The sequence below is a fragment of the Cricetulus griseus genome, chromosome 5 (assembly GCF_003668045.3).
Source record: "Cricetulus griseus strain 17A/GY chromosome 5, alternate assembly CriGri-PICRH-1.0, whole genome shotgun sequence".
NCBI lineage: Eukaryota > Metazoa > Chordata > Mammalia > Rodentia > Cricetidae > Cricetulus > Cricetulus griseus.
The window spans coordinates 91,082,675-91,110,030 of record NC_048598.1 but is presented as its reverse complement, the minus strand read 5'-3'; positions in this window follow the sequence as shown (position 1 = coordinate 91,110,030).

Genomic DNA, 27,356 nt, shown 5'->3' with positions numbered 1-27,356 from the left:
TAGTTCTTGAAGAACAGTACTACCTTGTCAAGAAAAGCTGAACAAGGTTCTGAGAACCTGCCTTGAGGCAGAAGGTCTAGGAACTCTGACCTTTGCAAGTGTTTAAGTGACTGCACATTGTTCCATGTTTCTAGATTAAAGTTTCTAGATTAGATTAAAGGGGTTAATAACACTTGTGTAGGATCACTGGCTTTCTTCCTCCCCAGTGCATTATAAAATCTTGTGATGTTGAGATAGATCTAAGAGGGATTTAGCTAATACACAAAATCAACTCTTCTAAACGGGCCAATATGTGAAGGTTAGACAATGAAAAGCATTAAGCTTTTTACATTTTTTTTTCTGCCCTGCTTCTTCAAGGTTCACTTTCTCTCTCTCTCCCTTAAAGTTCTGGATGCTCCTGCTTGTTAGATACCATCTTCATTATTAGAGCACACTTTGTTGCCATAGCAATTCGTTCCCACTCTCACATTATTGCACTTACAGTTGCTACAGGCGAAAAAGAAGGAAGGGTGGGAAGAAGCATGATTTCATTTTCTCTGCAGTAGCCAGACTTTCTCCTGATCTGAGAAACTTTTAACTCCCCCTAAAAGGGAACAGTCTCTCAGAGTCAAGAATAGCATCTGTGGCACATGGCACACAAAGGCAGGTCGCCGCTGTCTAGGCTGTGCTTGACAGAGCACAAGGTTCCCTCTGGTCTCCAGTGGGATTACGTCATTCCTGTATTAGCATTCCTGTGATTACATAATTCTGCATTAACTTTAGGCTTCAGAATTACATTAACGGGAAGAAAAGACAAGTGGGACGTCTTTCTTAGTAAAGGTAAAAGCCAGAAGAGAAGCTGAAAATCCCTACCCAACTGCCTTGCTAAGGTCACCAAGGGCATGCCATGCAAGGTGATGACCAACCCTGAATGACGATCTTCACAACTCCATTCATGGGCACAGTGCCTCTGACCTTTCAATGTGTTTTTACATGTATTTCGTACTTTTTCTTCCTTTTCTCCATTGTTAAATGAAAGACTTCTCCATTAAGTATTTCACACGGGCTTCTTAAACCATGTATTTTGTCAATTTTTTAACATCTGTTTCCATATCTCCTACTGAATAATTTATATTCACCAGACAGCATATTCAAGTATTTAATTCTCCTATCTCTTATTGTGAATCAATCTTACACCATGAGATGTGTCTTTTTATTTGAGAATCCACTTCTACAGTAGCTTTGGGGACCCACATAGCGACCACTGTACTGAAAGGCATTCAAACATTTTAGGCAGAACAAGTTATAGACTTTATCCATTATTGTGACTATGCATCATACAGCTAGAATTTCAAAAAATGATCTGTGACTTTGACTATTTATATATTAAAATGTACAATTAAGTTTTCATCTCTCGGCATGATATTAAACATAATCAAACTTTATAAATACCTCTTAAATATTTTTGCAGGAAGAAGAGAATCTGCTACTTTCAACTGCAATTTTGAAATGTTCAAATATGTATAGACAAGCTGCTGTATTTTATATAAATGAATGTATTCATAGAACAAACTTTAAATTTCAGAAAACAACACAGATTGTAGAAGTTTAAATTCTTGTTCATATTCCAATAGCAATGAGTAATGTGACCATTTTGGGAACAGTGGCAATGGTGGGGGAGAGCGTTTCTAGGCTTACTTAAGATTGCTATTTTGTGGAGAAGCATTTGGGGTCTGGTGACTCAAGACTGAGGAGCAGTAGGTAGCCACCCATTCTGCCTTCGAAATTCTTCTCCATCTGCCCATCTGGTCTGGGTGCCTGCTTAACGCTTGACTAGGTAAGGCTGCCCTCTACTGGTTAAAGTAGACCTCTTCGGTGTTTGATGGAGCTGCAATGTACTGTGGGATTTAGACTTTAAGAAAGTGTTTTAGAGCAGCAGAAATTAGACTCCAAAAGCATAGGGCTGTGACTCCTGGCAGATCATGTCATCAGACACTATAATAACTCTTATTTTCTTAATCTGAAGTGGCTATGTTTTTTTTTTTTCTAAAAAGTATGGTGTAGATTCTTATACAATGCAGTACCAAAACCCAAAATCTATAAATGCCATACAGGAATATTTTTAAATAGCCAAATGCCTATGTCAGCATGAATCACTTGTGCTACTTAAATCTAGGTCATGTGAGTTATTCACAATATACCACAGACCTTTGCATTATCCTTAAAACCTCACGAATGCACTGTTTTTGTTTCGTAAATGCTCCATCATTTTCTGCCTCAATGAACCTGTCTTCGAATCCAACATTGTCTTAAGGGCTTTTTTGATCAGAGGCCTCTAATTCAAATGCTTTTCCTTATGTGTGTCATTGATTGATCATGTTACATGCTTAACTCTCTCTGCCTAGAGTTGGCCACATAGACAGAAAAGGCAATATGAGAACAGAAGGGCTCAAATAGCACATAGCCAGGATTACAGGGACTTCACAATCTGCCATTCCACCTGTCACCCAGTGAATTAAATCTAGAAGTAGACAGTGACAAGAACAAAAATTAGTGCCACTTCACCTACAAATGTGGCCCTACTATCTTTGTTTCATGTCTACAATTCTTTTATTTCACATGAACCATTTCCCACTGAGTTAAAATCTATGGAAGCAGCACATTATGGACAAGAATGGATACTAAGGTGGTAGAAGAATCAGTTTTAGAACCGGGAGAGAGGCCAGGGTAAAAGAGACAAAGTAGACATGACTAAAAATGTTATAGATCTGAACATGTTTCAAAGAGACAAAAGTTCACACAACTCACCTCAGAAGAGGTTAAAAAACATAGGGTCCCTGTTTAATCCAAATTAGAGAGAAGAACAGATTTAGGTTTCTCATTTATTTGTCTTTCTATAACAAAACGGTTAAACTAATAATAACTTTGTGAATTCATGCTCAGCTGTCTAACCATCCAGCAGAGTGCAAGATACTAAGAGAACTTAGTAGTTCTTGATGATTGCCCTCTCAAAGTATAAAATCACCTATTGCAGGAATATGAAAACTGTATTTAATACCAAGAGTATTCTGTGCCACACGATTCCATAGTCATTAGAGGTGTCTTAGGTTCTAGAAAGGTCAAAATGCTTCATTTTCTAGAGCTTTAACTCCAGAGGAGGATGTCAAACAGAAACCAAAGGAAGAGTAAATACATACTGATATGGTCAGCCCTTCCTCAAGAAGGTGTGAGGGGTGAGAGAGATTGCAGTTTTAAGTTGGCTAGTAAGGAAGTCTTCCTAAAAACTACTTTGGGGTTCAAAATGCTAAAAGGGGTGAGGAAGCAAGATGCAAAGATAGCAGGGGAAGGTTGTGTGTTCATACTATGTATCTTTCCGATGTCTTTAACTGTAATTCCTCAGTAGCCTCACTTTTAGTCTTTCCACACACCAGACAATTTCGTTTTTCTTAGATCCCACTCACCTCTCTCTACACTGTGACTCCAAGGTCCTTGGACCTGAATGTTGAGGTTTTCTTCTTTTCTTTCTCTTTAGATTCTCACTTCTCTTTAAAGTCCATGATCACCTGTCAACCACTACCACTGCCACCACCCCTGACATATGCCCTGTAATTGGAGGCAGGTCTTCTCTAGGTACTTTGCACTTACATTGTAAAGCCTCAGCACCAAGGAGTCTAGACAGTCTCTATTTCATTCTGGAAGCCCACTGCTTTCAATTAGAAACAATTAGCCTTAAATGAGCTCTCAGCATTGCCTAGAACCCAGATCAAAGTATCCCAATCCTTTTGCTTATCCACAGTCCAGGGTGGACACTCTTACCTCTTTCTCATTACTTTAACCTCCCCCAGCATCCTCTTTACCTGTCCCTTTCCCAGATGCATGACTTACTGGCTTGGTTTTGTTTGGTGGGTTTTGCTTATTTGTTTTTTTTTTTTAATCATTCAGTTTAAGAAGGATAACCTGTATGACCATTGAACTGAACCTATCAACTGAAGCTCAGTGACGTCAGGAGTGGGTACACAGCTGAAGACAATGATTCCTCTACTCCTCGAGTCTATCAGTAGCATCAAACAGCATTCCATGTAATTATTCTTGTGTCTATAGTCAAATACCACTTTCAGCCTCACCCAGAAATCCCTCTCTTTTCAGTGAATGATGATAAAAATCAGTCTTGTGGTTGAACTCAGTGCTAAGAATAAGGGGCAGATGGGTGGTCAGCCCTAAAAACAAATTTATATTCTTTCTAAGGCTCAGAGAACATTTTCTAGAAAAGGCTTAAAGCATATAAGAGCCAGAAGATAATGCCATCTTCCAGGAAAGACACAGTCACTGTGATCAAGAAAGTTCAGCAGCTGAAGATGTTTGCTCAGGGGCTGCATGGGACTGGACCTTGGGATTATCAGGCCGGGATACAGGGTAAAGGGGGCTGCAAGTATTCTTCCTGTCACTGCTCAACTATTTCCTGCCAATCCTTTTTAGAAGAATCATTCCACAAAGCATTTTGTGCTTATTGGCTTCTTAATTGCATTCTCCAAGATCACCCATGATCTTCTTAGTTGAATCCAGTGGGTTTTCAGTCTGCATGTAGATTGACATATCTACCATTTGACTCATCTTTAATTGTAAAAGAGCAAAATATATAGATAAAACAAAACAAAAAGGGACTAAAACTTGAGTAAACATTTCAAAATGATATTTGTTCAGATCTATCTATCTACACAGTCAGTTTTTTATTAATGTATTTCATTTCTAATTAAAATATAATTATATTGTTTATGACTTTCCTCCCTTCAATCTATCCCACGCCCCCTGCTTCCTCTCAAATTCATGACCTCTTTTTATGTATTATTGTTACATATACATGTATATGAGTGTGTATAAATAAATATATAAATGAAGCCTGTTGAATTTGCTTAGTGTTGATTTTTGTATGTTTTAAGGGCAGACTACATGTATTGGAGAGTCAGTTATGAGTCCCTGAGGCAGACTAATTCTCCCAATCTCAATTCACTAATTGCCTATAGCTCTTCATCTAGGGGTGAGGCCCTAATAGATTTCCATCATCAACCAGTTCCTATTATTATACATCATCTTTCAGTTCATCAAGGACTGCTGAGGAGAACATACTTGGTCTGGCATCACATCTGTGGCTGTACTATAATAAAATTGCATCCATATGATACTTCACATTTTATAATGATTGTGCAAAATAGTACATCATATATTTTAATCCTGATGATAATTCCAGGTTAACAGCATATTTTCAAATGAAAAGGATGATCTTTAAAAAAAAGAAAGTAAATACCAAAAGTAATCTCACAGGAGCAGAAAGAGTGTGGTGGCGGAAGATGGAGCATTGGAAGAGGTGAATAGTGTTGGGTCCTGAAAAGCAAAGAGAGTAAGGCAAGAAGTCAGGAAGGCAGGGCAGGCAGGCAGGGGGAAGGAACCAGGAGGATGGGAGTAAGGGGACTGGGGAGGGGGACAGGAGACAGGGAAGCAAGGGGCAGGAGGCGGGGGCAGAGAAGCAAAGGGCAGAACAATGGGGGAACAGGAGGAGGCGAATAGGGGTCAGGGAGCCAGTGGGCTAGGAAGGATGAATGAGGTGATGAGGAAGAATAGCGAGGAAAGAAAAGAAGGAAGGCAGAAAGGGGTGGGGAGAGAAGGAAAGAAAGGCTGAAGAGTCTTATCTTGTCATTTTGTTTCCAGACCATCACAAGTTCACTGACACACTAATATAAAAGTCTGAAGGGTCCTTGAGAATCATTTCAGAGATGAAAATAAACAGCTGGTGGCTTTTGCTCCTATTCTTATTGAGAAGTCACAAATTATACTCTTAAGTTCAGTTGTTTTGCTTTCTATCTGCAAATACGCTTTTTTTATTTTTTTTTTTTTAAAGTTTGGGACCAGAAAGAAAGAACTCTCCTTAGCTCTCAGGGACTAATCTAAGACATTTGCCATCATCAGTGTTTTGATACAGTCTATGCACAAAGAATTTTAGAGAGTATGTTAAGGTATTAAAATGTTATAGGCCAGGTGTATCTACTCCTTGCCATACCACACACGCGCACACACACAGACAGACAGACAGACATCCTCGTAGACAGTCGACACATGGCTCTTCCATGGCAACTGTTGCCCTTTGCTACAACTGGTAAAGTATTCAGGAGAGCACCCATCTACAGAGATTAAACTTGTGTCTTTTTTGATCAGAAGCTGATAGAGAAGAGCACTTAGACGAATTAGTAATGAAGAGATCCCATTACTGTCATTTACTTCCACACGTACAAGGATAAAAAGGCCATCCGCACACGTGGAACTGCAATGCTGATTGCCTTTATCAGCTCACTTTAAATCCAGTCACTTAGTACCACCCATCAGCATTCAGATACACGGAAGACTGTAGCTTCATACATTGAGATGACACATCTCAGCCTTCGAATTGCATTTCCTATCAATTATGATAGGCATAATCTCAAGTACTAGAGGAGAGATGGTATATCAACCTAATGCTACTCAAGGGACCACACTGCTTTTTACACAGCCTTTAAAAACAGTCTTAACTTAAAAGTAATTTATGCCTTGTAGTTCTGCAACCCTGGAAGAATTCTAAAAGAATCTGTAATGCGGGAGCTTATGTCCCCACTAATTTCACTAGTCCTTATAGGATCCGTGGCTCTGACACATTCAAGTCTTTTTGTTGTTGTTATTGTTATAGTCAAAAACTCATTTGGGTACACATGTATTACCAACATAGGAAGTAGTGTAATTTAGAGATTAAAATTTAAGAATTACTGAAGCCTTTCCTTCTCTGAGCCCCAAACACTTAAAATATATGATGATGGTGACAGTGGTCATGCTGTCAGCCATTGTACTTTTCCTCACTTTCCTGCCTCTGGGATTAGCCCAGCAGTGTTTATCCAAGAATCAAATACACGGTTTTCTTACAAATGCCCTGTGCTTGGATCCTACTCGATTTCCCGACAGTGACTACAATAGGAAAACAAATAGTATAACAATACAAATAAGCTACATACGATCTCACCACTCAGAAAGGTATCCTTATCCATTCCTTTAGTAAATATTAAGTAACTACCAGATGACAGACCAGTTGCAAGATTCCATCATTGAGACAGGAAAACAAGCCTTCAATTAGCTTGCCATCTTTGTGTTGCTCCTATCAGTTCTCCTCTATATAAAAACATTGAACAGGTGGTTTCAGTAATAGTATCCACACTTGTTTCCTGCTTCCTTAATTTACTATTCTAAGAGTTCTACGTCGCTAAAATTTTTGAGTATAAATGTAATGTCAACATAATGTTGCACGGAGTTGATTCTCAACAATCTATTTATCCAGCCCCTAACGTGGGGTAATTAGGTCCAACTCTCAGCCCAAGTGAGCTGAGCATCCTTGTGTGACAGATTGATCTACCAGTATTATCTGGTCAAGATGGGATTACAGAGTTAAAGTATCACCCCACAACAGGCGTTACATTGCTTGGGTAAAAGGTTGCAAAGAATCATGGCATCATTCTGTCTCTAGCAGGTTCTCTCTGAGGGTTCAGCTATACTATCCAGCAGCCTCTGAGAGAGAGAAAATAAGAGAAAGAAAGGAGAAGAGAGTCAAGATGTAGATGCTGAGTGTATGGAGAGATGAGAGTGAACAGATCCTGTGTGCACAGAGAGATGAGGAGAAGGAAACCTATCTAAACAACCTGGATTAAACAAGATTCTGTGTGGTTAATACTCTAAAGAGATACTGGACAGGCCAAAATGTATATACTCCCATTACAAATGTTTACATAGAGGCTTAGGAAAATTAATAATAACTTGTTCAATAATTATTTGTTTTGAAGAATACAAAGGAACAGAAAACGTACCCTGCATCCCCATGGGACTGTGTTCCCGTCTGATACCTGTGCACACTCATGCTCATTACACTAGAGGGATGTATTTACGAGTAAAGAAACTGAGGCTCTAAATGGCATGGTCATATACATACCCTCCAACAGCAGGTGGCTGCAGAGATGGCTCAGCAGTTAAGGGCTCTCCCTGTACCTCCAGAGGACCTGAGTTCAGTTCCTTCCACCAATATCAGGCATAACCTCTTGTCACTTCAGATCCAGGAGGTCCGATGTCCTCTTCTAGCCTCCATAGGCATGGTCACACATGTGGCATCTATTCACACTAGTGCAAACATGCAATACACTTGAATAAAAATAAATACCAATCTTCATAAACATATATGTAATGGAGCTTGTCTTGCCAGAGTGCACTGGTACTTCCTATTTTTTGCTGTTCTCAGCTAGTCCACGGTATTCCCAAAGCAATAAAGGAAGCACAAAATACAGTGTAGTATTTAGGACTCAACTGCCTGAAAGTTAAGAATATTACCAGAATTCCAACTATATGTGCACAAGAGGAGAAGAATCGGACAGACAATCCTTAGTCATTCATCTACTGAAAACCCCAAGGGTGCGACTTTTCAGTGCTGAGAGCTGTGGCCCAGCGTAGCAAACAACCAACACAGGTGGCATTTGCTCAGGTTTTACAAAGGCCACACGTATTCACTGGATGTGTTTGGACATGATCTAATAAGTGGTGGAAGGTCACTGTCACCCCTTTAACAGGAGCATGGCATAGAGAGAGCAGTGTTACATAGTCCACGAAAGCAATATTGTCTTGCTGTGAGGAACCTGAGGGGTCCTGACACTGCTTTTCATTATTTGGTATTAAACCCCAAAGCTTCATCTTACTGATCCTCAGGGTGTGCAGATATAATAAACATAAGGCAGAACCAACCCCAGTGTGTGATGGTGAGTATCTTAAAAGAGACCCATCCTGTCAACTCCAAGGACTTCACCCTAAAATGACAGAAAAACAGATTCAATAAACCCTAGAAGGAGGTGGGGGAGGTTTCCTTATAAGAAGAAAAGTTCCCACTTCTGGATTTGCCAACCTCTGAATTACAGGTAATTAGACTTCTAATAGCTAAATGAGGCTATATTAACAGTCCACTGACATTTCAGTGCAAAGGCCAGAGAGCACAGGGGAGATGGCTCTCACTCCTTAGCCTTTCTTTCTCATTGACTTGAAGGTTATTAACACTGTCACACTGGCCAAGAGGCTGAAGTCCCCTTCGGAGGACTTGGGTTTGGCGGTGATTAAAGGCCATGCAGGCTACATCTCTTCGATTGGTTTATTAGATAAATACGCTCAAATAAGGTTGAAAATGTTTCACTTTGCATTGATCTGTCTCTTACTTAACTACAGAGTGGAGATTGAATGGGGCACCTGCTCAACAGGCACAGACAGTGAATGAGTACACTAGGCATATGGTTGTTCATTAAACATTTGGTAAAATCTCTACTTGTTGTTTTATGATGTTGCTCTCTCTGCATCCTTGGCTAGGTGTTGTCAAGATATTATGTTGCTTTGGTTTCCTGCCACTGAGGCAAGGGAAGCTGCCTAGAAGAAGGAGAAGAAATATAAAAGACTCAGAAACCCCTTCATAGACTATTGCTGGTGGTTTACTTGTCCTGCCAGGTCTTGCTGTCCCAGTCCCAAATCAACAGATGTTATATTAATTTTTTGGGGGGGTTTCAAGACAGGGTTTCTCTGTGTAGGTTTGGAGCCTATCCCGGCACTCACTCTGTAGACCAGTCTGGCTTCCAACTCACGAAGATCCGCCTGCCTCTGCCTCCCGAGTGCTGGGATTAAAGGCATGAACCACCAACACCCAGCTAGATGTTTTATTAATTATTGACATGTTGGCCAATGGCTAGGGCTTCTTATTGGCTAGCTCTGTTTTAATTGTTAACCCATAAACACTATTCTATGCCTTTGTACATGGTATTATCCTACTGGAGAACGCCTGGAGAATCCTATCTTCCCTGTCTCACACAGTGTGTATCTGGTGGGCTCCTCTCTGCCTACCCTTCCCACAATTCTCCTCATCTTCTAGTCTAGTAGCCCTGCCTATCCTTTCTGCCTGGTCATTAGCCAGTGTTTTATTCATTAACCAAGAAGAGAAACATATATACAGAAGAATATCCCCATCAATAGGCAAATGGTGCAGGTTGGGGGGTTGTAATACTTCATTACCCTTAGTAGTTTAAAATATTGTCAATTTTTAATTTAAATTTTTATTTTTAAAACAATCTTATTTTACATACCAATCCCAGTTCCCTCTCCCTCCTGACCTCCCACTCCAACTATCTCCCTCTCCACTCTTTAGAGAAGGTGGGGCCTCCTATGGGGAATTATCAGTGTCTGTAACATCATTTGAGGCAGGACCAAGGCCCTCCACCTAGGCTGAGCAATGTGGGTGGCAGTTGTGGGGAATGGGCTTCAAAAAGCCATTTCATGCACTAAAGATAAATACTGATTCCATGGCCAGTGGCCCCATAAATTGCCCAAGCCCCACAACTGCCACCCACATTTCAGGAAGTCTAGTTTGGTCTTATATAGGTTCTCAAAAATTGTCAATTTTAAGAAAAGTTTTCAAAGCTACAAACTGAATATAGATGAGAAAAATTGAATAACATCCACCTAGGAAGCATTTTTCTTCAGGGAAAAGAACAGAGCCCCCCTCCCCTCCAGGGATTTTGTAGCTCATATGAGACAAAAACTCAGTGTAGGATCATGGAAACTTATAAATCTAAGTAGAGCCAGTGACTCTATCAATACTCAATGCTTACAGAAACCAATTAGGCATGAATCCATCTACTTAGTAACTTTCCAGAGCAGCCACTTCAGAGCCTGTGCACATCCTGAGAAATGTTGAGGCTAATTTCTAATTCTGTTCACATCCATAAAGACATTGGTAGAGTGAAGATTTGCCTTTTTTGGGGTTAGCATACATATAGAAATTTCTTGAGTGAAATCTGTCACTACTAGCTGGTTCTCTGAAGTGTGTGGCCTGAGCTTGAGAAGAATTGCCAGGTCTGTGACACTCATCTGGTTTTGGCCTCAGTCACTGCCAAGTATAACTCATTACTAAGATATCTTGTGTATCCAAACCAGATGGCGTGACCTTTCTTACTTCAAATATTCAGCTCACATGTCCACTGAATTGTATAAAGGGGTGACCAAAAGAATATGTCAAGTGATGACTCAGAAAAGTAAAATTTCCCAAAAATCAGAGGTAATTCTATGAAAATCTACAGCATTGCACATATTTGTAAATATGTGGATTTCTTTAAGAAAAGAGAAACACACACACACACACACACACACACACACACACACACACACACGCACACACACGCACACACACGCACACACACATATACTGTAAAGCAAACCATGTAAAATCAACACAAGCAGGGTTAAAGCAGCCCTGGATGGACATCACATGATGGGGAGTGAAAAAAATGGATCCCTTGGTGTCTGAATAATTAAGAGCCAAGTCAGATTTACAGTCAGGGATAGCTGATGTGGTGAGCTAGTGGTGAGTGCTGTCTATAGAAAGAACTCAGATGGCCTCTAATGTTATCTTCTTAAAGAGCCTTCAACCTTTTATTTTAGGGTGGGAAAATGCATAGACAGGTGAGGCAGAGAGCTATATTTATAGCTTGAGTGATAAAAATTAAAGATAATTTGTATTTTGGCATTTTTGATGTTGGATACTCTTACAGACTTCTATATGACATCATCACAAGGTCCTTGTCTCTCCTTTCACTGACTGGTTAGCAAATTCCTTCCTTCCACAAAGTTTTGTGTTTTTCCCACGTGAAAGACGCTATGCTAAGATCTGAAGGTGCAAACAGGACAGATGTCACCAGTGATGCTCATCAGAGATCACAGTCTTCTGAAGAGTCATTGAGTTTCACTTCATTATAAACAGGACTTACACAAAATGCCAGTAAATTTAACAAGACAAACCCTGAGATTGGTGTGGACATAAAGCATGGAGGAAAAGTAGAAAATCAAACCGGAAAAAGTACTTTCTCTGTTTCTGTCAATGGGAGGACAGTAGGCAAACAAATCTGTGCTGTAAATTAGGGTCTATTGAGCAGGACATGGTTGAGATACATATAAAAACAAGAACTTCTCAGACACAGAGATGTGGATTAAAGAAAGCAAGACAGGTGACAGAGAAATAATAGGAACTAGGAATGGGGACTGTTTGGGCCTGAGGGTAAAGATGCCAGAGTGGGAAAGTAAGAGAAAGTGCAACAGCTTCCTTAAAGGCAGTTAGCAATCATTACAGAAGGGAATCAGATGTGTAAGGGCCTGGTTTACATCATGAGTCAATGGATGATTTAAACAGTAGCAGAAACTTAGAAAATAAAAGATTACAAGATGACCTTGGTTGAGGTCCACTGTTGGAGAGAACAAGGAGAAAGGGGGAAGCCACTGAAAAATCTAGAAAGGATCACAGAGGATATGCTGCTGTGTCACAGATAGTCATAGAGAAGCAACAACCAGAAAGCAAGTTCAAGAACAGCTTCCTCACAGCTAAAATATCTGTTTATACTGTCTCATCTAAACTTTATTTTGCAGGATGAGGAAAGCTTGTCCAATTGGCTTACTTACTGGGTGGCAGCTCTATGCCTTGAACCCAGCCTCCTTTCCTTCAGTTACAAAATTCATCTTCAGCATTTGTGGGGGGACTTATGATAAGATTTTGCTGTTCCTTGGGGCTAGAGAAATGGCCCAGTGCTGAAGAGCCTATGCTGCTTTTGCAGGGCACTCCAGTTGGTTATCATTACCTACACTAGGGTCCTGAAAACTGCTTGTCATGCCAGCTACAAGAGATCAAATGCATTTGTCTAGTATCCTTATGCACCTGCACTCAGGAACACACACACACACACACACACACACACTCACACAAACACACACACACACACATACACACTCAAACACATACACACAATTAAAAATAAATCTTAACAATGATTTTTGTCTTTTCTCGATTTCGTGTGCCCTGGAAGTTAGCTTCTGACTGTTTACTACTTGCTTTTGCTTGAGATGCTCAATGTAGCCTCCCTTTGGGATATAGAGATTCTGAGTTCAAGATGGATCATGTGTTTTATACATCAATGTGCCTCTTACTTTCCCAGCTATAAAATTAGGACCTGCGCTAAATTATATTTATGATTGATTTGTAGCTTTGAAATCTTAGGTGTCTGGACAGATATTGATAAACCACTGCCACTAAGCCACTGCCACTAAACGTGTTCCAGTGTGGGTGGGACACATGAAAAAAAAACATAGTTCAGTAGCAAATTATCACAGCCCAGAGACAGTAAGCTCTGGGGCAGCAGGGATTTGGACCTTGGAAATATTGATCTGTGGAAACATCTGTGGCTGCTCTGTGACCCTTTTCTTCTCATAGGCTCTTGATAGCAGACGTGTTATTTCGCCTTGCCTCCTACTTTTCCATTTTTATGTTTTTGGAAAAAACAACTGACCAAGTTGGGCTTCCTGTATATTCTCAAAGACTCCTGATAAAGCCAGACTGCTGAAATCCCTGATTTTTTTCATAGCTTGTTATTTAAAGAGACCTCGAATGTTTCAGAGGCATCTTGAAGTTCCCTTCATAGAGAGTGAAGGAAACTACCACACCTCCATCTAGCAGGCTGTGGCTCATTCCCTTCTTAATGACCTGTCCTCAGAGGCCATCTCCAACTGTACCTTCTATTCCAGGACACACTGCTGGGAGTGGGGAGGGACAGAAGATTTACAAAACAATACCCTGCAGGGTTGTTGTAGCAAAGGGACCTAGTAGAGCAAACAGAATACTTAGAAACAGACTTGGGAAGTTTAGCTGTTTGTGCATGAACTGCTCTTGAACTATTGACTGCTAATAAAATTATATATAACATAACATAGGGGAAATGATATATTTAATACATTTTAAAAACCTGATACTTTTAGACAGTGTCATAATCTCAAATTTGGAGCTCCAAAGTTGAATATCTAAACCGGATGTAGGAGACATGTGCTGCATTATGAATGAGTCCAGTAAACAGTAAATGATGCTCACATGTGAAAGAAGTTTCAAAAAATTAGAAAAAGATTACCAAGTAACACGAAAAAGTTTCTTTACTTGGTAAATAGTTTTTTAAACTTTTTGACAATCATATTATCTTACTTAGGGTTTCTATTGATGTGAGGAGACACCATGACCATGGCATGTCTTATAAAGGAAAACGTTTAATGGAGTGACCTATGGTTTATCCGTTATCATCATGATGTGGCATGGTGGTCTGCAGGCAGACATGGTGCTGGCACTGAGAGTTCTACATCTGAGACATGGGGCATGGCTTGAGCATGTATGAGGCCTCAAATCCCACCCCCAGAGGGACACAGTTTCTCCAACAAGGCCATAGCTACTTCAATAAAGCCACACCTCTTAATAGTGCCACTTCCTATGAGCTTATGGGGGACAAGTAATTCAAACTACCACACATATATATTGAATTTCTGTCATTTTACTCCCCATTTACCTTGACACTCTCCCATTAAATACTTCTCCCCAACAAATGACACTCACTATAATTTAGAATAAGAGCCCATCTATTATTCCATCTATCTGGCATCTAGGAATTAATTACACTTCTAAAGTTTGCATACTATTCTACTTTATTGCTAACCCATTTAGAGCTTGCATTGGTCCATATATAAAGAATACTGTAGAGTGTAAATAGCAAAGAAATATTCTATAGTAGGAGTCAGGGCTGCATTTCTGAAGTACAAGGCAACAGTGGTGTAATTAGGTGAAGCAAATGCCTTTGCATTAGCGCCTGATTTGATAAATGGCAACAAACATCCATTAATCTCCATGCAATCTGGACCTGTTTGCAGTGATTACAGCCTGGAGAACTTAGATCTTCTGTGTACTGGAATGGTGGGTTTTATTTCCACTCTTGTACCGTGAAGACACAGCCATACATTCATAAGTGAGCATGCACGCATGCACACATACTTTAAACATTAGATAATAATGAAGGAGCCCACCACAGAGCCAAACTGGTTATAACTTAATTTACTAATGATGCCACGAACTTCCTACCAAAGATTCTTTTACTGGCTCTTCCATTCCCATAACGCTCTTCCAGAAAACTCTAGATGCAGTCCTTTACATGTGGTACCCTATGCAGGCTGGTGTTGTCTGGCTCAGGACCCTCCTACCCAGGTGCCCTATATCATGCCTGGCTGCCAGAGAGCTAGGGGATGCAGCTTTATCCTCTCACACTGTTGACCAAAGTTGCCTCCTGGAATCCAAATATCCCCCTCTCTTGCTGAATTACCTGAGGGAAAGCCGTGGTTTAATTTCCCCAAATAGATTCAGTAATGGAAGATAATACTTGATATGAGCCAGCTGCAGTGAGAGAGAAGTGATTATCTTGGCTGGATTTAAGTGGCTACAGGTGCCAACACCTGCTGCACAGTTAAAAACTGTCTACATGACTGCTGTTTCTCTCATCCTGAAACAGGTCATTTGGTGTTTGAAACAATGCAAGCAAGGTCTTTGGCCTGAATTTGTCTTCTGCAACAGGCAAGCAAAATACAGGCCCCAAATGAGTACCACTGTCTTGCTGCATGCTCTGAAATGAGGCATAAAAACTTGGAGTTATCATTCCACCATCTCATATTTTCAAAACAGCTTCAGATTGTGCCATGGAGAGCATCTGAAAGTCTGGGTTCTGAATGAGATGACATCACAGACAACATCTTAAAGTCTGTTCTGAATGAGGTGATGTCACAAAGAGTATCTTCAAGGAGAGTATCTCCAAGTCTGTGTTCTGAATAATATGACATCACAGCTGAATGAGATGATGTCACAGAGAGCATCTTCAAGTCTGTGTTCTGGATAAGATGACATCTGTGGTGAGGCACTACATAAAAGCAACAGCATTTGGTAGAGGATGCTGATTGCCTCATCATGGTCTGGAAGTAAGAACAGAAAATTGCCAGGGTTGTAATGCCCAATTCAAGGGCTCTCCCATAATAGCCTCCTTGCTATTCCTTGCAGCAGGCCCTGCCTCTAATGGCTCCACCACTGCCCAATAGTGCTACCAGCTGATGACCAAATTTTTAACTCATGAGCCTTAGGGGACATTAAAAATTCAGATGATAACACTGTGGTTGTTTAACTTTCCCTTATGATTAAGCTGATCTGAAAGCTTTCTGATTGCAAGCATTTTGTTAGGTATCTCTTGTGTGATTGTAAATTATTTATTGACTGAATGAAATCTGGTTTCTGCTCAGCAACTTGTTCTGCCTCATGGCAAAACACAAGCCTTCTTGGTTTAAATTTGTGAGAGTCTGATTCAATGTTTATTCTTGGGATCTTTCCTAGTCACTCTCCATCCCATATCAACTTCAAATTTCCACTGTTGCTTCTCAACATGTGGCCTAAGACCAACAGTATCAGTGTCAACTGGCATGGTTAGACAAGCAGAGGCTTGGAACCACTGCTAGCCTGTTGACTCTGAACCTACATTCTATAAACAACTCCAAAGGTTTTTTTTTTTTTTTTTTTTCCTGAAATAGTGGGAAACACTGACACAACATATTCCTGTCACACAGCAGATTACCTTATTGGGGTGGCTTCCCAGGAATGGAAAACTCCATAAGATCAGTCTTTTGTTGTTCATTTAGAGCCACAGGCTAGGTAGCCTGCCCCTCACATCTATGTTCTTGTGACCTGATCACTGATGAATCAATCCACTCTGGACTGCAAACCAGATATGACCCACATGTATCCAATTCTTCTTCTCTCCCTTTACACCTCTGCTTTAAAAGCTCTGGGGTTTTACTTATTTCCCAAGTGAGGTTCTTGTTTCCTTTCTGTGAGGATATCTGCATTTTACCCCAGTGCTGATTTATCTGCTGCAACTATGCCCAGAGATCTGGTCCTTCTGAAGAGCAGGCACTGCTCTACATTCTAACTGCAAAGTGCTGGAGAATGGGAGCCAGTGTCATTCTAGCCTATTTTCATGGTGTGAACAAAGTGCATAAAGCGTACTGAAAGACTCTTGATTGGTGACTTTTCGCCAAGTATACTGTCAATTAAATGCAGCTGCTTTAGGAACACTGTGATCTCCTTGCAGCCTCCAGCATTTGGTAAATAATTGCTCCAAAGCTTGAGAATTGCCCTGACAACTTGAAAGAATGACTGTCTCCCCCAGGCACATCCAGTTTATCCTGGTGATGTGTAACTCACCCAGCAGGTTTAGCAGCCTTACATCCCTATTGAGTTTAGTCCAGTTCAGGCCTGGCTAGAAATCCCCAACCTGCACAACTTCATACTTGAGACTCTATGGTGACTTGATTTCCCATCACTTTGAAAGCTCTTTCTTTGCTGTCTTCTCAGGTCCTATCCTGTGTATAAATACAAACCATGAAAGAACTAGAAACAAAGGAACAGCACTAACTTGTACTGGTTAGTAGTAACACGGTACATTTGTTTCAGCTTCTGAACACTTATGTCAAAGCACATCTTAGCATTATCCACTGGCCAGCAAGATCCTCACAAATAGTCAGGATGTGGAAGAAAATACATATGTGTCTATGAGTTTAGACATTTGCAGGCATGGAACTGGAACTGAGAGCAGATGTGTGATAAGCTTGTGGGGACAAAGTAAGGGAGTGGAGGAATAACCACAACAATGGCAGCAGACAAAGGAGTAGCTAGCTAAAATGAGAAAGGTACAACCCTTGAGTCAGGAAGGGTGAGATTTTACCATTATGTATGTGCTATGGGAGCAAGGACCAGGTCCTCTCTGTGTAGGAGAAACTCTTAACTACAGAGTCAGGTCTCCCACCCCAGACTTAACTCTTAATATGCACAGAAAAGGCTCTTCCTGGGCCTATTTTTTTCTAGCTCTGCCCTCTGGGCCATATGTGGAATGTCTGATGGGAGTCACAGTCCCAGAATGAGGGAATCACCCCATGACATTCCTCATGGTGACCACAGGGAGCAAAACATACTACACAGGGATAATCCTCTTTACTACCCCAGATTAGTGGTATAAAAGGGATGACAAGACATACTTCCATTGCAATGCCTACAACTACTGATTACTTGCTGAATGCCTTAAAGTAATTAAAATGAAATGAAGTCCATAGAGAAAATTGAGGCAAAAACTAAGTGAAAAGTGCTGCATTGGTCGTATAGTGGTGAGCATAGCTGCCTTCCAAGCAGTTGACCTGGGTTCCATTCCTGGTCAACACATCTGTCTCTTTAAAGAAGGGACTTTGAGAGCCCATCCCTTGTGAAGGGATGCTCTCTTCATCTGGACACATAGGGAAGGGCCTAGGCCTGGCCCAGGATGATGTGGTAGACTTGGGGTAGCCTATTTTGAGGGCCTTACCTTGCCTGGGGAATGGAAGGGGATGGCTAGGGGCAGGTGGGATGTTGGGGGGTAGGGGAGGGAGAGGGAGAAGGGATTGACATCTGAAGCAAGCTTGTTCCTAATTTGAACTAATAAAATAAAATAAAATAAAATAAAGAGAAAAAACTAAGTGGAAAATTAGGACACAACATCTGAGAACCATTATATCGAGTTGAATCAGCAAAACAAAATGAAAATGAGAATACTAATCATATTCCTCTTAAGAGGTCCCTTTTTCATTTTTGAAACCTGGTTTCCTCATGCAGAAAACGAGGTTTCTCAATCAGACCCAGGTTGGGTTTCCTTTGACTATTTAGTATGTGATCCATCTGCCCACCTACCCATCCACCTATCCGTCTATCCACCCATCATTCTGTCTCCCCATCCATCAATTCATGTCATTATCACTGTGTTAGATATTTGAAGCACTTAGATCCTCACTTAACCAGTCTTATGAATCTATAGATTATAAGGCATTGTTTGAGGCACAGGGATGAATAGACAAGAGTAAATGACAGTTGTTCATTTCAAGTGCTTACACTTCAGTAAAGAAAGTTCAATTCATAGTGCATGAAAGCCAAGAGTCATGCAATGGAACATTGCTAAAGGTACAAGAAGGACTCCTGGACATTTGTGTGTCTGGTAAGAAGGAACTGTATGTCAGTGACAGTATAATGGTATAGCAGGGATAGATTTATAGAAATGCATGGAAGAAAAGACCTCTCACCTCCACTGGAACTGAGAGGTGACCATGACTACATGGGTTGAGCAGAAAGATATGCATCTTCTTAGCTAGAGAAAAGGCCTGAAGTTCATATCTTCCTAGTATTAATCAATGCTGGATTGTTTAGGTATATAGCCTTTAAAATGTTTTGTATTTTGTTGAATTTATATCATATACAATGGAAAAAATGCTGGTATCTACATAAGTATATGTCAGCAACAGAAGTTACCTGAAAACATTTGAGGTAACTACTAATTGCATTCATCTGCTAATTAGCACTTTCTTTGTCACTGAGTATAATACCAGATTGGATGTCCCACTGGGAAATGCAAGTTAAAAAACATCAAGAAAGTAAAGTTCTAGTTGCTATGAGGATATTCAGAACAAATATATTTGAGAAATGTTGATATCATGCTACGTTTACAAGGTGGGTGGCCAGTGAGGAATGTAACACACATATGTCCATAATAATAATAGCAATCACTAAATTTTAGTTTAAACAGTGTTGGTTCTAATTGACTACAAAGACACATTGAACTAATGGCATATTAGCAATAGGCAATCTACAAAAAAGAGAAGAGGGTGAACAAAGGAAGATGCAGGGTAAGGAGTCTGATGATCAAGATGGTTTTAATCATGAGGCCAGGGAAAGCCATGTTTTTAGTTAATGTTCTTGCATCCGAACTAAATCTATGTCTTTAAAAGTTAAAAGATATGGTGAGTTATTTATTGTATAAAGCTCTGTAGAATAGTCTTTGAAATATCACACCATGTAGAGGCAGGCAAATTCAGATGGGGATAAACTTGCTAGTTTTTTGTCACTTAATCAGGAAGAGTTTGAAATGTGGAAACACCTGACTTCTTGCTTTTTTTCCAGGAAAGACAGTGACCTGGGACAGAGGTCTAGAGATCTCACGTCTGCATGTTCCAATGTGAGTTCCCTTTCTTTGTACTTTGCTTAGGATTTTAATTGCCTAATTTCTCTCATTCTATTTATTTTACTCTCAGCTCAGATCATCATTATAGAACAAGTCATGTAACTTGCTGTGTGTGTGGATGACTTGGATGATTGTTGAAGGTCATGCCTGCATTGGTGCTAACGTTGTCTAAAGATGCTTCTGGTCTGACATGCTGGTGGGTTGTACAAATTATTAAAAAGTCCCGAAGGCTGCTTGGTTGGAAGATGTGTCAGAGAGTACCTAACAGTTCTTAGGAAAAGAGGAGGGAGAGGCAGAGATGCAAGAAAGAAGCCAAAGATGATGATGATGATGATGATGATGATGATGATTATGATAAAAGACAGAGAAAACTGGCGAACTGTGACAAAGGACTGAAGGACAAGAGTTTGATGTTAGCGATTAAGTCCTGTCTGGGTGATGACAGAAACCTGTGGAATGTGTAAACAACACACCTCTCTGGAGTAGATACATCTGCAGAGATGGAACCTCATGTACATCCTTGACACCATAGATCTTGGGTACCACAGGAGCAGATCACTCAAAATCAAAAGAATCTTTAGTTACAAACCCATAACTAAAATGTCTTTGCCAAGAACAGCTGGCAGGATGCATCAAAGGGCGTGATTTATCTCTGTAAGTAGTCGCTTCCTCACTAGGAGATTGTCTAAGATTAACCTTTGGCAGGCCTTAGCTTTAGCTAGTTTTTATTCACAAACTGTCCTGCTACATACAGCTTGTTGCTGGCAAGGCTTCTCTCATGCTGACAAATAGGCCTGCTGCTGCCTTAGCTCTGTTACCAGAATCATGCAGTCAGGCAGGGTCCCTGGAGGGGCAATGCCATTTATTATGTGACTATGGATGCCCTGGACAACTGCCCTTCTTGCCACAGAAAAGGCAGAATGGATGTGTAGCTGAGTAATTGAAAATGCACAGCTTGTGTTTATTGAACAAATTAAAAAATGTAAGGTAAGCATGACTAATAAAGAACAGTAGGCTTGAATTTATACTTTTGGGCTTTGAATGGATGTTTGATTTCTTTTTCTAACTCTAATTACTACTTCTTTGCATGAACTATTGACTTTAAGCAAATTGACTCACTTGCTTTCATGTTTTCCTACCTTTCACTTTGTTGGTTCCATCCTTTCTACCTGGTATTATTTTCACACTTCTTCTCCTACCAATATGCCCTCCTTTTCCCACTAGCTGTTGCTTTTCTGAGACAAAGCCTCACCATGTAACCATAGTTGGCATAAAACTCATATATCCCTGCCTGTGTCTACTTCTTGAGTGTCAGGATTAAAGGTGTGTATTCAGCATCAGTATGTATTCTAATGATTCTGCAAGAACCAGTGGATATCTCAGCTTCCTTATAAAAGTTCACTTCAATTTTTGTGTGTGATAAGACAATCTCACTTGTACAGTTTGTCAGTTTCTTATTTTTATTAATTCTTTAGGCTTAACATGTGAAGTAATGGGTTTCATCATGGCCTCTTTATACATGTGCCATTATTTGTTATTCTCATTCATGTTCCCTACTTCTCTCCCTTTCACTCCACCCTGATTCCAGTTGTTTTCCTTTCTTTACCTCCCTTACTCCCCACTTCTACTTTCCTATTCAGCTATTTCATTTCTTTCTCTACTTCACATCACATTTACTTTTCTTCTCCCCTTCTCATCTAGTTTTGTAACCTACAAACACACACACACACACACACACATACACACAGACACACAGACACACACACACACACACACACACACACACACACACACAGAGAGAGAGAGAGAGAGAGAGAGAGACAGACAGACAGACAGACAGACAGACACACACACACACACACACACACACACAGAGAGAGAGAGAGAGAGAGAGAGAGAGAGAGAGAGAGAGAGAGAGAGTCAGACAGACACACTCACACACACACACACACACACACACACTATAGGGCATACACATACAAATAAACAAAAAATTAACGAAATTAAGTCTTAGAAGAAACCCTCAGACTAGGAAACATGTTTCCTTTTTATGAGGCTACACTCCAAGAGCACATGCTCAAACCTCACTTGCTTATCTCACTTTTTTCCTCAAGGTCAGTGACCTCTGATGTGGCATAATGAAATGGATGGATACTGGTTGAAGAGTCAAAAGAAGAAACCTGAAAAAATAAGTTGGTTATCATGGAGAGAGTAAGAAAGACAGTTGTTCGTGAATCTCTGACTAACTCAGAACTCTGCATACCTAGATCCTATCTGATTTAATGTCCCCAAAATGTAATAACTGAACAACTGGGCACCACAATCTGATCATTACATAGGGTTCATATAGGAAAGATCCAAATAACAGCATACACAGCACAGGCATAATATATTGAACCTATTGAGTCTGAGAGGTGAAAACTAAACCCAACTTTTCCCCGTAGGACTTCAACAAGACCTTACTGTAACATTCAGTGTTCAGGCCTGTAAAGAATTAGAAAATTCTCAGCTGCATCACAGAGGGAAATGAACACATGCCAGCACCTGCCGGCAATGCAGATGCTAGTATTATCTGATAAAGACTTCCAATCAACCACTTCAAGAACTCTCAAATGACCAATCATGAACACACTTGAAACACATATAGTCAACACAGCATGGAAGTAACATAATGAAAAACTAGGTTCCTAGTGAAAGCACTACATTCTTTAGACTTCATATTTTCAAAGTAACTTTGCTTTTAAAATTTTAATGTATATCACATCCTATCAAATTCACAACTTTCAGTGTTCCTCAATATAGCCAGAAAATTGTAGAACCATTTAATTCTAGAATGGTTTTTTACCTTGAAAAGAAGCCATGTATTTATTGGTAATGACTCATTCCTCATTTACCCCAAACTAGCTTCAGATTTTTTACAGTTTATAAACACCCTTAATTACATCATATTAGATTCATTTCAAACAATAATGAATAGTGAAATCACGGTCAATCTCTATTGTGGATCACCTCTCTATTAGTTCTTTATGTATGTGTGTGCAAATGAATATATGTGTGTGAGAGAGTGTGTGTATATGGAGGCCAGAGGTTGATATTGTCTTCCTTGATTGCTTTTGTCTTGTTTTTTAAAAAATGTCTCTCACTGAACCTTGAGCACACCAATTGACAAAACTCTCTGACCAGTGAGTTCCAGCAGTCTTTCTGCTCTGCCACCGCAGTGCTGGAATGACAAGTACATGCTAATGCACTTGGATTTTTATGTGGGTATTAGGGAGCAAACTCATGTCCTCATTACATGCTTGTGTGCCCAGTAGTCTCTGATATAAATTATTGAGCTTCCATTAATAACAAGTTAAGTGACACAAAAGATGAATCGGTGTGAAAAAATTTCGAGGTAAACTGTGATAAAAAAGTGATCTGGTAATCATCACTAATTCTTATTTTAAAAGGGTGTGAACTCTGAAATGTGTAGAGAAATTGCTATTAAGTATTTACTTACAATGACAATACCAGAAAACCTTACACCACCCATAAAAGTGAGTTTTAATCCACCTGGTGACGATTTGGTAAGAACTTCGAAGCAGGAGCTCCAAAAGGGTGTGGCCATGTTACCTTCCGAGAGCCAGATGTGGAGGCTCGTGCTTGGAATCCAGGCATTAGGAGACAAAGGTAGAATTGCCCATGATCTTGAAGCCAGCAGGAACTATGTAATGAATGTCAGGGAATCCTGCCTATTGTGTGAGACCTCATTTTAAACACAAAACAAGCAAATAATAACAACTAAAAAACTAGGCTACATGAAATGAAAGCCTTCTGAGAATACTCATCTTTGTCCTCATATTTGTTTGCCACATCTAGTCCATACTCAAGTAGATAATTATTTACTGGATAATTAATATTGATTCAATGTCAACCTATTTCTAAAATATCCATGCAGCTATTTTTCTATGTAAAATGAAATTTCATAATGTATCCATAGTGGCATGAGACTGTCTTCTATGACATTTTGAAAACTGAGTAATAGGAGAGAGTCATAAATCATGATTTGCTAGATGGTAAAACAAGAGAGATTTGTTTATTGATGACTGGTAATCCAACAAAGAAGCCCAAAGGAAATAGTGCTGTGTACACGACACCTTCAATATTGCTAAGTTATCCAAAGTTGAGCACTTAGAATCCTACAAACACTGTGAATATTATCAAATATTTTCTGTAGTGCTTTAAAAAGTGTGGAACTTAAATCCATGAAATCTAAAGAAATAAACCATACATTGCTACTGAAAGTATCAGTAATCTATTTCAAAACTTTCCCTGATTCAATGTACACATGACTTTGAATCCTCATTCTGCACATGGGCACTACAGCTACTAGCCTTTTTTTTTGAGACAGGGTTTTTCTATGTAGTTTTGGAGCCTATCCTGGCACTCGCTCTGTAGACCAGGCTGGCCTCGAACTCACAGAGATCTGCCTGCCTCTGCCTCCCGAGTGCTGGGATTAAAGGTGTGCGCCACCAATGCCTGGCTTCAGCTACTAGCCTTTTGCAGTTGAGCATGTTTTTATCTATATGATTTTGTAAGTACATTTGTGTGTGAATAAGTATAGACACATGCATAGCTCCAGATCAAGCAGACATTGTTATTTTCAACAGAGGATGAGCTGCTCGTGACTGTTAGTCCTGTTTGCACTTTTGTATTAAAGAATAAGATTTATTAACTCAAAACACCCTCCAAATTAAGTATAGATATCTATTAATGTCCAGAGGCTGAATCTGTGAAGTGAAATATAGTACATTATGAAATAGATTTGTACCTAAGAAATATAATAAACAAAATTTTATTAGATTACTAATTCACCTCTAAAAAGTGAGGATACAGCATTATAACAAGTTTCGGGTGTGACAAAAATGTAAACACAAAATTTAATGTTCATTAACACTGTTTGTGGATACAGAGAAAAATAAATATCTGTGTTTACTTTTAAAATATGTCATAGTAAGTGCATCTTATTGTAAGAAATGTATAAAAAAACTGCAAGAAAAAAATCTGTATTTTTTGAATCATTGAAATAGTTCCCAAAGGGGGTCATGAGAAGTGATGCTTCAAGACAAATATATCTATAATACAAGCTCACAATTTGATTGATTTTATTTTGCAACATTTTCTTTCTCCCACTGAATCTTACAAATCTCTGATGTACATCAAAAATGTGTGAAATCTATCAACAAAGTCTTCATTTTATAGTACCATAATGTGTATAGAAATGGTTGTGAAAGCATAGATTCACTCTCACTGCATATAATTCTCCAGGAGAAATAAAATATTGAGGTGCCATAGTTGAAATCTAATTGTGAAAAAACTTTAAAACAATAACGTAGTTGGTGCATTTTTTTGTGTGTTTGGCTTCCTTCCTTCCTTCTTTTTTTCCTTTTTTTTTCTTTTTGAGACAAGATCTCTTGTAACTTGCTTGGGCGGCCCCAGACTTGCTTTGTAGCTAAAATAACCTTGAAATCTTGGGTTTTCCTGCTTCAATGTCTTGACTTACTGATTCCAGATACCTTCAGTATACATCATTTATTAATTTAATATTCATCAAGAGTTCTTTTTGATGGGGGCTCTATTATCCTAACTCCATTTTTAGCAGCTTTGTTGACACATACATTGCATATAAGAAACTGTATATACTAAAGTACACTATTAATAAGGCTTGAAAAATAATAACTACAATTAAAGTAGTGAGATCTCCTACCCATGAGGGCTTTCTAGCCCCATAGAAATTCTTCATCTTCTTGTCTATCACCCTTCTCTAAACACCCACTGGTTTGTTTTTGGCAATTAAAGGTTGGTTGCCAGACTCTAAGCTTTCTGTCATTAGAATCACAAACTAACCATTTGTGTCTAGCTTGTTTCATGCACTGTTATTTTGAGAGATTCTTTGTGTTTTGTGTTATTATGTACATCAGTGTTCCATGCCAGTTCACTGCTCCATAGCACATGACTCAGGTGTACTATATGTCATTGAGTCATTCAAATACTATTGACTATTTCAATGCTCTTCAGGTTCTAGCTTTTACAAATATTTAGGTGTGAACATTTGTATAACAGTGTACATATATATATATATATATATATGTGTGTGTGTGTGTGTGTGTGTGTGTGTGTGTGTCTCCTCAATTAATATTTGAAATGGCTGCTTTTTATATTAAGTTAATACTTAATATCTATATGTATGTATGTATATATGTATATGTGTCTGTTATATGCAATAAATGTGTGCATATGTCCCAAAGCATGCATTGCAGAGGTCAGAGTACACCTTTTAAAAATATCTATAATATTAATTGAAGAAAAGGAGGCCATGAATTTGGGGAATAGCAATGGGGTACATGGGAGTGGTTCGATGGAGGAAAAGGAATGGGGGGATATGCTATATTTTAATTTCAAAACTAAGAAAGAAATCTAAAAAAATTATTACTTTTTTTGACAGTTTCACACAGTGATTTTTGATCATTTCAGACCCCAACTCTTCCCAGTCCCATCTTATTTTTTTCCCATTTTTATTTGAATTAGAAACAAGATTGCTTTACATGCCAATCTCAGTTCCCTCTCCCTCCCCTCATCCCCTGCCACCACCCCCAACTAAAACCCTACTACCTATCACATACCCTTTCTGCTCTCCAGGGAGGGTGAGGCCTTCCATAGGGGGTATTCAGAGTCTGTCATGTCCTTTGGGATAGGGCCTAGTCGCCCCCTCCCCGCCCCTCCCAGCCGTGTGTCTAGGCTGAGGGAGTAACCCTCTATGTGAAATGGGCTCCCAAAGTCCATTCCTATGCTAGGGATAAGTACTGATCTACTACAAGAGGCCCCTTAGATTTCTGAGGTTTCCTCACTGACAGACACCCATGTTCATGGGGTCTAAATCAGTCCCATGCTGATTTTCCAGCTATCAGTCTGGGGACCAAGAGCTCCCCCTTGTTCAGGTCAGCTGTTTTTGTGGGTTTCCATGCATCATCTTTGGTGATCAATCTTTTTTAAACAATTTGCCCAGTTTAAAATTGGGTTGTTAGTTTCTTGTTATTTTTGCGATTTCTTTATGTCTGCATTCAAGTCCTTTGTCAATTATATCTTTGAAATGTTAGATATTAAACTGATAGAACAGATACTACAGTTAATCTTATCCAAAAGGCCAAGAATCCCTGGTGCATGAGCTAGCTTTTTGGAGCCCATTCCCTATGAGGGAATGCCATGCCCAGCCTTAAATCAGGAAGTGGGGCTTGGCCCTGCCCCAACTTAATGAGTCAGACTTTGTCAACTCCACATGGGAGTCCTTACCTGTAGGGAGGAGTGAATGGGGGGTGGTCAAGAGAGAGA